Raw genomic sequence first — 12,042 nt, forward strand, 5'->3', positions numbered from 1 at the left:
TATAATACTTGATTAAACAAAGTAAAACTGACAAAAAAAAAAAAAAAAAAAAAAAACCTCTGTCTCCCCTTTCCTGTCTCCTCTTTCCGTCCAGCGAGCATTGGTCTCACAGCGGACGGTGTGAGAACTTTCCCAGTGGAGCACTTACATTTTCTCTTTCATCCAGCGATGCAGTGTGAGAAAATCTCCCGGGCAAGCACTCACTTTCCTGTTTCCTTTCCGTCCAGCGAGCAGTGGTCTCACAGCGGACGGAGTGAGAACTTTCCCAGTGGAGCACTTACATTTTCTCTTTCATCCAGCGATGCAGTGTGAGAAAATCTCCTGGGCAAGCACTCATTTTCCTGTTTCCTCTTTCCGTCCAGCGAGCATTGGTCTCACAGCGGACGGAGTGAGAACTTTCCCAGTGGAGCACTTACATTTTCTCTTTCATCCAGTGATGCAGTGTGAGAAAATCTCCCGGGCAAGCACTCACTTTCCTGTTTCCTTTCCGTCCAGCGAGCATTGGTCTCACAGTGGACGGAGTGAGAACTTTCCCAGTGGAGCACTTACATTTTCTCTTTCATCCAATGATGCAGTGTGAGAAAATCTCCCGGGCAAGCACTCACTTTCCTGTTTCCTTTCCGTCCAGCGAGCATTGGTCTCACAGCGGACGGAGTGAGAACTTTCCCAGTGGAGCACTTGCGTTTTCTCTTTTCATCCAATGATGCAGTGTGAGAAAATCTCCTGGGCAAGCACTCACTTTCCTGTTTCCTCTTTCCGTCCAGCGAGCATTGGTCTCACAGTGGACGGAGTGAGAACTTTCCCAGCGGAGCACTTACGTTTTCTCTTTCATCCAATGATGCAATGTGAGAAAATCTCCTGGGCAAGCACTCACTTTCCTGTTTCCTTTCCGTCCAGCGAGCATTGGTTTCACAGTGGACGGAGTGAGAACTTTCCCAGTAGAGTACTAATGTTTTCTCTTTTCTTCCAGCAACGCAGTGCGAGGAAATCTCAGAGGCAAGCACCCACCTTCCTGTTTCTGTAAACTACAACCGCTCCCGTTTACAGACCAACAGGGGACGTCAGCCGGGCAGGGAGCCACCATTACGGGCCTTCCCGGTCAAGCATCCAGGCCTTCTTGAGATACCAGCCCGCCAACTCGGCACTCTTTTGGGGGATCTTTAGTCCGGCGGCTGTCCTCTGCTTTAGCTTTGGGGGGAGTACTCTGGGTTCGGGCTGAACTCCGAGCTCGGAGCCCTCCCTCCGGACAGCACGCCATATACGCATTTAACTTACCCATTCAAATTATATGTAAGTGTGAACTCGTGAAATGATGTTTTATTAACAAGGTTCGGGAGGAGCACGTTCAGATAATTAACACAAGTGGAAAGCACTCAGCAATCAATGGTGAGAGGTATAAATACTCAGCAGTCTCACCTCATTCCATTGACAGTTTTTGCAGCATCCCTCCACCACCCCTTCTCCACACTTCTAGTCCTAAACACTTACATACGGGGGGAGTACTCTGGGTTCGGGCTGAACTCCGAGCTCGGAGCCCTCCCTCCGGACAGCACGCCATATACGCATTTAACTTACCCATTCAAATTATATGTAAGTGTGAACTCGTGAACCTCAGGAAAGCCATTTAAGCACGTTAGTTGGCTAGAAAAAGAGAGTATTTTGCTAAATATGTGTACTATATTGCATGTTTATTATATTTTTACTTATATCATTAAATAAAGTTGTTATTATAATAAAAAAAAACGCATTATATTTAATTTGTGTTATTTTTAACCTAATACTGCCAGCTGATAGAGCTCTCTGTATGTTTACAGCATTAGGTGAGTTGTTTTTTTCTTGAGAAAAATTAATGCCTATCTTGTGTAGCCTACCTAATATTTATCCAAATGAGTCAATATTAAATCAAATCACAATAATTGAATTGAACTGAAATAATAAAAAAGCGTAGCTTACCAGAAATTGAACCATGTAAACATTGTAACATGTTGTCACTAAACCTAATAAAATTCAGTTTAGTTACTAAAATGTTTTGACAATCACAATACACTTATTGAAGTCAATGGGACCCAGAAACTGCCTGGTTACTGACATTCTTCTAAATATCTTCCTTTCTGTTCAGCAGAAGAAATAAATTCATGTGAAATTGTTTGTGAAAATTAAATTTTCTGTTTTTTACTGTATTTGATTAATGTCATTGTATAAAAAAAGGTTTAAATAAATACAAATCTTACAGACATACATGATTTGTATACATTTTATTTCTGTGGTAAGAGGACTTGAAATAACTCAAAACTAAAATGGTAGGACTTTGGACTCGACTTGAGACTTGTTGGCTTTGACTTTTGACTCGACTCGGGACTTGCCTCATCTTTGACTCGACTTGACTTGGGACTCGAGGGCAAAGACTTGAGACTTACTTGTGACTTGCATAACAATGACTTTGTCCCACCTCTGCTGATGATCCTGAATGGCTTGTTGAATGAGTGTTGATAGTCTGAGGCTCATCAATATTAACAGATCTGCTGAAAACACTTTATTTCATGACAATAGTTCCTGTTTTCACCTCATTTATTATGCTGATGTCTTCAGATCTCCTGTAAATTGACACTTGAAGCTCATTTCATTGGTGTGAATATAGACTGAGAGTAATTTTTTTTTTTTTTTTTATTATTTATTTATTTTTTCCTAAATATCGATAAAAAACTATTGCGAAATGACGGCGTTTCCATTAACCGATGTTATGCGACTAAAACGTAATTTTTTCCTCTTGCGATAAGTCATTCCAAAAATCATGGCAACGGACGTTGGTAAGTTTATATATCACAGCCACATACCGCACTAGACATTTTTATGATTGTGGCATTTCTTTGAGGTTTAGAATCCAGTATTTCTGTCATTATTTTGTCTTTTATGAATTTAATAAAGAACTCCGTCTCGTATTCTGTCCAAACACACCACGCCTTCTAAGTCAGGTGACTGTAAATGCGCAAAAACTGTTTCTATTGCAGTTTTGCGAAATATTTCTTTTTCGAATTGCCTAAAAAACCACCTCATGCGAGCGTAAAAACTTTTTTGCGATAAATGGGAGTTTTTGCAAAATTGACGTGTTTCCATTGAGCGTATTTTCAATTCGCAATTTCAATTTGCGCAATTTGAAGGGTAATGGAAACGCGGCTATAGACATAAATGATTAAATGTCATTTAGTATTAAAACAAACTCAGTAACTGATAACTTTGTTTTTTGCAGATCAGCTCCTCCCACAGCAATCACATCATCAGTGAAGCCCCTCCCACTGTAATTAATCATCAGTGAAGCTCCTCCCACAGCACTCACATCATCAGTGAAGCTCCTCCCACTGTAATTCTCCAATAAATGCTGGAATATTCCCATCAGCTACAAGTGAAGACGAGCACAATGCATCAGGAAGAGCTGATATCTGTAAAGACTGAGTTTATTAAAGAGGACAGTGAGAGCATGAGTGATCCAGAACCCTGCAGAATGAAACACACTGAAGATACTGAAGAACAAAGAGGTTAGTGTTTCTACTTCATTCAATTATGATGCTGAAGAACACATTCAAGCACTTCATCACATTTAGATTAACAGTTACACTATGCAATAGGTACTGGATTTTAAACAAATGTTCAGTAAAGAGAGGATTGAGAAACTTTCTAATTGATTGTCAACATCAGGCCAAACTAAGTGTAATTTTAGCTCTGGTTCACAATTTTTTGCAACCATGTTAACAAAATGTCTGACATTTCTCAACATATTTTACAACATTGTTTTTTTATGCAATAAACATTAAACTGTATCAAGTAAATTAACTTTCCAGAATTGCTGACAGGATTGTAATCATAACTTAAGCAAACTCTAATTTTAATTTAATTTAAAACTGTTAAAGCCGCTGTCAGTCTAGACAGCAAGCAAATTTCTGCAATGGTCATGAATTGATGTCACAATTCTTTTTTTTTTTTTTTTTTTAACAACTACAAAAGCAATCAGATAAACTAAATAACAATTCGTGAGCTTAGAATTATAAGGTTCTATCTCCACTTTTGGTCGAAGTTGAGTTTTTGACATAATCTGATCCATTAGGTGTTTATTAATGCCTGTGTGGTGTTATTTTTGTTAAAAAATATTTTGTTAGTAGTTATTAATAAAATAAAAAGGTTCCATCTCAGTTGTGCCAGCTGGGATGTAAAAACTTTGATGCTCAATATCTCGGAACTACCCTAAACGGAGATAGAACCTTATAATTCTAAGCTCACGAATTACTAACTAGGTTAAAAAGTTGCTTGAGAAAGCCTTTTAAGTTTGAAATAGCTTAGTAGCTAGCTTAGATTTAGTTTAGTAGTTTTAAAAGATAGATAGATAGATAGATAGATAGATAGATAGATAGATAGATAGATAGATAGATAGATAGATAGATAGATAGTGAAATAGCATTTCAGTAAGTTGGCTTAAGTTGACTTAATAAAAAGCTTATCAGTAAGTAAAAGGAATATCAATCTAAAAGTTATTGTCAGTATTATGGCCATGTTATATATATATATATATATATATATATATATACTATTTTTTTTATGTTAATATTATTATGTGTCAATGATCTAATTATTAACATTGTACCTTATTCATGGAGATTTTCAGGGACATACGTAAATCATTTATAAAATTTAGTCTAAACGATTACAATATTTTGGGGCTAATTTTTATTTCCTTTTACTTCATTTTTCTCTCATGGAATTTTCATGTTCTAAAAATTAAATTATTATTATTTTTTCTCTCATTTCAGACCTGATGGAAGTAAAGGAGGAGAGTGAAGAACTGAGTGAAGTGGAGGAGGAACATCATGTCAAACCTGGAGAAGAACCTTTGAGTCGTTTAAAGACTAAAAATAAATTTATAAACAAAAGAAGAGCCAATAAATCTTTCACTTGCACTCAGTGTGGAAAGAGTTTCACAACCAAACAAAGTCTTGACCGTCACATGAGAGTTCATACTGGAGAGAAACCGTTCTCATGTGATCAATGTGGAAATAGTTTCAGTCAATTAGCAAATCTTAATGTTCACATGAGAGTTCACACCGGAGAGAAGACGTTTACATGTGATCAATGTGGGAAGAGTTTCACACACAAACAAAGTCTTGAGCATCACATGAGAGTTCACACAGGAGAGAAGCCATTCACATGTGATCAGTGCGGCAAAACATTTATTGGGTCATCAGCTCTAAAAGCACACCTGGAAGTTCATACAAAGGAGAAGTTATATTCATGTTCTGTGTGTGGAAAGAGTTTTTCACTGCTGAAATCTTTACATACCCATCAGAAAACTCATACTGGTGTGAGAGAGTACATGTGCTTTGAGTGTGAGAAGACTTTTATGACAGCAGCCAGTTTAAAACAGCACGAGAGAATTCACACTGGAGAAAAACCTTACAAGTGTTCACACTGTCACAAGAGATTCAGTCAGTCATCAACTCTGAAATCACATGAGAAGATCCACACTGGAGAAAACCCTTACAAGTGTTCACACTGTGACAAGAGATTCAGTCAGTTAGCAAATCTGAAAACACATGAGAGGATCCACACTGGAGAGAAACCTTACAAGTGTTCACACTGTGACAAGAGATTCAGTCAGTTAGGACATCTGAAAACACATGAGAGGATCCACAGTAGAGAGAAACCTTACAAGTGTTCACACTGTGACAAGAGATTCAGTCAGTTATCAACTCTGAAAAGACATGAGAGGATCCACACTGGAGAGAAGCCGTATACATGTGATCAGTGTGGGAAGAGTTTCTCTATTAAAAGTCAGCTGAAGACACACATGAAGATCTGTTAGATCCAGGGCTGGAAATGGCTGAGATTCACTGGGGGACTCTAGTTTGGAATATTTTGTACTTTTAATGACTAGATGTACTTAAATAAAATATGATATAATCTATGATACCATTAAACAGGCTAATTTCATGTTTCCTCCTAACAATATTTTCTTAATTATCAAGACAACAACATTTAGGGATTTTCTGCGGCACAAACACATTTATTCAACACAATCTCTACTTGGAGAAAATTACCTGTATGATTTTGTCCAAATTAAAGATGCATTGTCCAGGAATTTGCATACGTGGTGCATTGAGAATTAAACAGGTCAAACAAACGTTTTAAATACATTTGTCCTTGGGTTAGAATGTTTTGGATGGTTCTCATCAGAATAAAGAATCATATACGCAGGGTAAGATTTGTGAAAGTGTACATAAGTTTGCAAGCGTAAATTAAATGTGCATGCACAAGAGAAGATTTGTAAAGGTGTAAATCGCCTTTCAAGTGTAAGAAAAAAAAGTATTTGCAGCATTTTACCGTTATTCATAAGTGAATGAATAAGTGACAGATGTATTGTGAAGCTGCAGCTTCATGCTGGCGCAAAATAAATAGGATCTCTATTCGTCTGACTTTCCTTTTTTTTTTCACGTTTGCCGCACAAATACGTCCAAAAGCATTGTAGTCCTTTGAACAGCAATTTGCGACCGAAAAACAGCAGAGTCAGAAACTGCAAAAAAACAGACTGGTCGCGTAAAACCAACCTTTGTGTACAAAAATAAACTGTTGTAAAAGTCTGAATGACTTGTTGTGTGCATGGGGCAAAAAAGTTCCCGAAATAACCCGATTTGTACAGTTGAGTCTTTCTTTTAGCTGCGCTTACAGTTTTGGCACGATTCTCTCACTCATTGAGTTTTGCAAGTGAGGAGGGTCTTCCACCTTCTAATGTAGCCAATCAGATGAGCTTCTCGCTGACTCTCGATTTATTCTCATCTGTCTCGTTCAATAAACATGGTTCGATAAACACGCCAGTCACCAGATTTATTTAGATCCCCATTTATCTATTTATTTAACATGTATTTATGGATTAAAAGTACCGTTTTGGCATTTCTGAGCCAAATGAAGATACAGTAAAGATGTGTTCTGGCGACGGGCGTTTGTGGCGTGATCTTCTCTCATGCAAATTTAATTTACGCTTGCAAACTTGTGTACACTTTCGCAAATCTTACCCTGTGCATGCAATTCTTTACGGCATCATATTACCTTCATACTCTCAGTTCAGTACTTTGAAAATCAACAATTATTAAACACATTTAAAGGTGAATACAGTCATAAGGGAAAGGAAAGCTGATGTGCATTCTAAAAAGCAAAATAATTTGGATAATAATGTTTCTAGAACAGTGCCGGCTCTCCCTATAAGCGAACTAACCGCTTGCTACACCAAGGCAATGGGGTTGATTTCCAGCGAAAGCAAGAACTGATAAGAATGTAAATGTGTACCTTAAAATGCAATGTAAGTCGCTTTGGATAAAAGCATCTGCCAAATGCATAAATGTAAATGAAAAAAATGAATGAAATTTCAGAAAAACTTTAGACGTTTTTAAAAGTTGAACTTATTGTAGCTTGAGCACCGTTCTTTTAGAACGCCATATCAAGTGGGAGATGCTGCAAAAGAAGCGAGCGCAACAGTTATACACGTCCTTCTAGCGCCTACACGTCCTTCTAGCAATCAGCGTTATATTAGCAATTTCAGCCAACTTAAAAGCTCCTCTGACCACCTTGCCCTCCTCCAGAACGACGTTCAGGTGGTCTGGTGCAGCCAAAGCTTTATTTCCAAACTTAAAAGCTGCTTTGTTTCGGCTCCCATTTTGATAGCCCCTGATCCGTCACGTCAGGTCGTGGTGGAGGTCAGAGGTGGGCGTAGGTGCGGTTCTTTCCCAGCACTCTTCCACAGAAGACAAGATGCATCCTTGCGCGTTTTTGTTCCATCATCTATCATCCGCCGAACGTAACTATAACATTGGTAACAGAGTTGTTGGCAGTCAAGTTAGCGTTGGAGGAGTGGCGCCATTGGTTAGAGGGGTCAGGGGTACCTTTTATCGTTTGGAACGATCACAATAACTTGGAATATATCAGATCTGCCAAAAGACTCAACTCCTAATTTTGTTCTTTCATATGTCCAGGTTCCAAAAACATCAAACCCAATGCCTTGCCTCGTATTTTTGATCACTCCAAATGCCTGTCCACTCCCGAGTGCATTTTATCTGAGAGACTCAGGGCGTTGTTACACTGGGTTCGTTTGCTGCGGTCCGAACCCGAGTGCGCTAGTTCCCGGCGCCCCCCGCAGCGTTGGTCTGGTTTCACACTCAATTAGTTGTATCGAACCCAGGTGCGTTTGCAGTGATCTTACGTCATCGCAAACACACACGGAAAACGCATGGAGAATACAACTCGACTGAGCATAGCTGTAATTTGTCTGTTTTTTTGGTGCTATTATGCACAACATAGTGAGAGACAACTACGTTTATGTTCACGGCATTGCTCGATAGTTCTATGAAAACCCAACTGTTTTAATTTGGCGCTGAGTAATGCATAAACGTCTGCATTCTTGTGTGTTGTATTTAACTGCTCCTGTATGGTTTGTTCTCCACAAATTTGAATGAGGCACCTCACCTCTTCAGTGTCCCACAACGTTCCCCTGCCACTCATGGTTGTCGTGTGTGAGGAAACAATTATATCGACAGTGATACGCATGCGCGGGATACTATACTTCCTGAACAAGCACGCACCCGAGTCCGTGTTGCTTGTACATTAACGCGAACCGCGCCACGGTTCGGGAGCAACCGAGCTCAGACCACCTCCTCCAGGTAGTCTCGGGTTCGGTACTCTAGTGCGCACCCGGGTCCGATGACAGCGTTCACATTAGCGATTTTTCATGTGAACCGTGCCCCGGTCCGCACTAAACTACCAGAGTGAAAGCGCCCTTATTGACTCCACACTCACATGGGAGATTGAGTCGAGGGTCAACACGGCCTTTAAAGGGGTGACGCTACACAGACTGCCTCACGCAGCCAACACACACCCACACACACATACACGCTCATTACACATGCACACACCCATACACCAAACACATGTTTGGATTATTATTATTTTTTTATTTTTTTTACATTTCTTTTCTTTTGGTTGAAATTGGAAAAACAGGAAAAACTGAGTTTGAAAAAAATAACAAACTTTAAGACATTAGTGAATGAATCAAGAACTCTCATGGCTTTTTTTTTGTTTTGTTTTTTGTTTGTGAAATCTTGAACTGAACTTGAACAGCAATCTCCCCTGTCTGGTTTCATTCAATCTTTTGTCATTTGTCATGTGAGGCAAAGAAAAAATACAAACTCTGTGTGAAAATTGAACTTCGTGTAATTGGTTTTTTTTTCTGCAAAATGGTTTCTAAAAAAAAAAAATTTGAAAATTGACCTGAAACCCTTAAATCTCTGAATGTGTGTCATTTAAGCCCTATTCTATGTTATTGTGGGTAAATTAAAACCTGTGTTTCATTCACACATTAATCTGCTGGTCCCGGTGTGTTGAACACACTGTTCTGATGATGCAAGAGTTGCATCTATGGCAGCTGAGAAGGCCATTCTTTGTTTTCTTTGTGAACACTTTGTGTACTGCACTTGCCGCCCAGAACAGAGAACATCCCAATCGAGTGAAGGGATTGCTGAAACTGAAGCACACATCTTACCTAATTCAGACTAAAACATCTATTTAGCCTCACATACTGACTTTATTTGTAGTTCATACTGTTTTAATACCCTGTATTTTCTTTCTCATTTTTAGGAAAAGCACTTAATTACCATTGTTTATTTCTATACCAAAATTCATACACTTGCAATGAAGCTAAAACTACATCATTATGTTGATATCCTATATTTTTACAATTCCACAACATAAAATCTGGCCCCCTTTAAAAAAGTGTGGACACCTCTGTTTAAGTGAGAGTTCCCTTACGAAAAAGAAGTTTATTCAAGTGTGCTATTAGTATACTTCTTTTAAACTAAAAAATAAGAAAGTATACTTTCAGTCTACTTTTTATATACTTCTCAGAAATAAACTTCAAATTCCACTTAAGTATACTTGACTTGTACTGACAGAAAAAGTCTAATATATTTGGCCTATACTTGTTGATCGAGATATACTTAAAAGTATAATTAAGTATTCTAAGTATTCTTGGCTTGTACTTGTGTTTACTATTTTGATTGAGTAGCTTATTAAATACTTTTAAAAAAATATAATATTACACACCGTCTTATAAACTAACTAATAAAATATGCATGGAAAATAAGTTTATTCAAGTGTTCTATTAGTATACTTCTTTTCAACAAAAAAGAAGAAAGCATACTTTCAGTCTACATTTTATATATTTCTCAAAAATATACTTTAAGTACTTCTCAGAAATATACTTAAATTACACTTAAGTGTACTTGACTTATACTGAGAGAAAAGTCCAAGTATATTTGGCCAGTACTTGTACTTAATCTTTTGATCGAGATATACTTAAAAGTTTAATTATTCAAAGAAAGGAAAAAAACACTTTTCAAAACACACACACACACACACACACACACACACACACACACACACATATATATATATATATATATATAATATTAACCTACATGTTTTGCCCTTTTGGAAATGACAACAGCTTGAGTTGACAGTATCTGGCCCCCAGGTGTGTCCACAACATCAAATCTGGCCCCCTTTAAAAAAAGTGTGTATACCTCTGTTTAAGTGAGAGTTGTGGTTTATAGAGAAGTGGACATTGTATTACATGTCGATTGGATCATTTGATTTAATCAATTAAACTTGAATATACTGTCACGGCCGGCTCGCAAGCCGCGTCAAAGAAGGAGACAACACCTTGGATATTGCTCAAAAGAATAACATTTCTTAAAGTAAGAATAATTAAATGAGACGACGACGAGACGAAAAGCAAACAAACAACGGAATCCAGGACGCAAACAGCACGAGGATGGGAGAGCGCGCCCCGTCACAGCGGAAGGGAGCTGCTTTAATCAGCTCCAACGCATTCTCATCCTAGGGCGTCATATACTGACGCTTTTGACATTTCGTCTACATCCAACACACATGGCACCCTTTAGCGTTAATATGAGACGCACAGAGCTTTGTTTGGTTATGGGTAGGTTTAGGTCTGGGGTAGGGTTAGGGTTAGACCACTAGGAGGCGACTTCTGGTCCATATCTATCTGCGTCGAATATCGCTTCCGCCTAGTCCATATTGGAGAGTATGGATGGTCAAGCGATGGGGGTGTCTTTGCTGGCTCAGCCATAGGGCAGGCACTAGATGCGAAGAAGCCGGAGGTGCCAGATGAACATCATCTTCCAGGATTAGAGCATCTGGGGAACATGCCATTCACCATTGTTGGGGATGCAGCATTCCCATTAACAACCTTCCTGATTTGGCCTTACCCTGGTCGGGACTTGTCTACACAACAACGCATCTTCAACTACAGATTGCCTCGAGCACGAATGCAGCAGAAAATGCCTTTGGCATTTTGTCATCTCGCAGGATCAACATACACCCTGACAAAATAAACAGCCTTTTTTTGTCAGCTTGCATCCTGCACAACTTTCTTCTCAAGCCAATGGAAGTAGAGAGGTGGCTGAATACTAGTGCTACTGAATCGATGGAGAGCATTTCCACTGTTGGTGGAAACAGTTTCCACTGTTCCAACGGAGGCCTACAGAGTTCGAGACACATTCTGCTCTTATTTCAACTCTGAGGGACATGTATCTTGGCAGAATGAAATGGTTTAATGGTCACCATAAGTTTAACTATGTATTCAATTTAATTGATTTTAGAATTGATCACTTCCTTAATATCTTAATGTATGCTTGCCTACCTCATAATTTAGTCTTTGATTAGCATTACTATTAGATTAGCACTAATCAATTATTAGAATTATTACAAATCAATTTCAACATTTCTTATAGCTAATAATATGATTTATTTGTTCAATAAAACAAAGATGTTACATATTTGTTGCTTAAGCTATTGGTTTTATTTTTAACAATTAATATTCCTATGGTGCACTGAGGCAGGTTATTGGAGTCTTAATTCAACATATGGAGATTTATTTATGGAAATATCATTATAGTCAGTTTGTGGTCAAAAATATTGTTATTTTATGAC

Source organism: Squalius cephalus (genome assembly GCF_949319135.1).
Source record: "Squalius cephalus genome assembly, chromosome: 1".
Lineage (NCBI taxonomy): Eukaryota > Metazoa > Chordata > Actinopteri > Cypriniformes > Leuciscidae > Squalius > Squalius cephalus.